Genomic DNA, 2,242 nt, shown 5'->3' with positions numbered 1-2,242 from the left:
GTTCCCAGGTCACAGGTTTGGAGAATCAAACCTCAGTCATATTCCCAGGCCACATCGTTCCAGAATCATACCTCAGTCATTTTCCCAGGCCACATGGTTACAGAATCAAATCTAAGTCAATTTCCCAGGCCACAGGTTTCCAGAATCAAACCTCAGTCATATTCCCAGGCCACAGGTTTCCACCATCAAGCCTCAGTCAAGTTCCAAAACCTGAAGGTTCCACAATCAAACCTCAGTCATGTTCCCAGGACACAGGGTTCCAGAATCAAGCCTCACTCATATTCCCAGGCCAGAGGGTTCCGCAATCAAATCTCAGTCCTGTTGCCAGGCCACGGTTCCACCATCAAGCCTCAGTCATGTTCCCAGGCCAGAGGGTTCCACAATCAAACCTAAGTCATCTTGCCAGGCCACAGGATTCCACCATCAAACCTCAGTCCTGTTGCCAGGCCACAGGCTTCCACCATCAAGCCTCAGTCATGTTCCCAAGCCTGAGGCTTCCATAATCAAACCTCTGTCATGTTACCAGGCCACAGGGTTCAACCATCAAACCTCAGTCATGTTCCCTGGAAACAGGGTTCCAAAGTCAGACAAATGTCATGTTCCCAGGCCACGGGGTTCCAGTATCAGGCCTCAGTCATGTTCCCAGTGCACAGGGTTCCACCATCAAACCTCAGTCATGTTGCCAGTCCACAGGTTTCTGCGATCAAATCAGAGTCAAGTTCCCAGGCCACCGGGTTCCTCCATCAAACCTCTGTCATGTTCCCAGGCCACAGGATTCCACAGTCTAACATCAGTCATGTTCCCAGACCAATGGTTTCCAGAATCAAACCTCAATCATGTTCCCAGGACACAGGGTTCCAATCAAACCAATGTCAAGTTCCCAGGCCATGGGTTTCCAGTACCAGGCCACAGTCATGTTTCCAGGGCACAGGGTTCCACAATCAAACCTGTCATATTGCCAGATCACAGGTTTCTCCCATCAAACCTCAGTCAAGTTCTCAGACAACAGGGTTCTAGAATCAAGCCTCAGTCATATTCCCAGGACACATTGTTCAAGAATCAAACCTCAGTCATGTTGGCAGGCAACAGGGTTCCACAATCAAACCTCAGTCATGTTCCCAGGCCACAGGGATCCAGAATCCAACCGTTGTCATGTTGCCAGGCCATAGGGTACCACCATCAAACCTCAGTCATATTCCCAGGCCACAGGTTTCCAGAATCAAACCGATTTTATGTTCCCAGGCAACAGGGTACTAGAATCCAAACCGATGTCATGTTCCCAGGCCACAGGGTTCCACCATCAAGCTTCAATCATGTTCCCAAGCCTGAGGGTTCCACAATCAAACCACTGTCATGTTGCCAGGCCACAGGGTTCAACCATCAAACCTCAGTCATGTTCCCAGGAAACAGGGCTCCAGAATCAATCCTCAGCTTTGTCCCATTCCACAGGTTTCCAGAACCAAGACTCAATCAGGTTCCCAGGGCACAGAATTCCACAATCTAAACAGATGTCATATTCCCAGGACACATTGTTCAAGAATCAAACCTCAGTCATGTTGGCAGGCCACAGGGTTCCACAATCAAATCTCAGTCATGTTCCCAGGACAAAGGTGTCCAGAATCAAACTTCAGTCATGTTCCCAGGGAACAGGGTTCCAGAAACAAACCTCAGTCATGTTGCCAGGCCACACGTTACCACCATCAAACCTCAAACATGGTCCCAGGCCACAGGATTCCACAATCAAACCTCAGTCATGTTCCCAGGCCACAGGTTTCCAAAATCCACTGATGTCATGTTTCCAGGCCACAGGGTTCCAGAATGAATCCTCAGTTATGTTCCCAGGCTATAGGGTTCCAGAATCAAACCTCAGTCATGTTCCCAGTCCACAGGGTTTCAGAACCAAGCCTCAGTCAGCTTCCCAGGGCACAGTATTCCACAATCTAAACAGATGTCATGTTCCCAGGCCACAGGTTTCCAGAATCACGCCTCAGTCATGTTCCAAGGCCACAGGGATCCAGAATCAAACCTCAGTCATGTTGCCAGGCCATAGCGTACCACCATCAAACCTCAGTCTTATTCTCAGACCACAGGTTTCCAGAATCAAACCGATTTCATGTTCCCAGGCAACAGGGTACCAGAATCCAAACCGATGTCATGTTCCCAGGCCACAGGATTCCACAATCTAACATTAGTCATGTTCCCAGGCCAATGGTTTCCAGAATCAAACCTCAGTCATATTCCC

This window comes from Balaenoptera borealis, assembly GCF_965194805.1.
Source record: "Balaenoptera borealis genome assembly, chromosome: 20".
Taxonomy (NCBI): domain Eukaryota; kingdom Metazoa; phylum Chordata; class Mammalia; order Artiodactyla; family Balaenopteridae; genus Balaenoptera; species Balaenoptera borealis.
Note: the sequence above shows the minus strand (reverse complement) of the source record.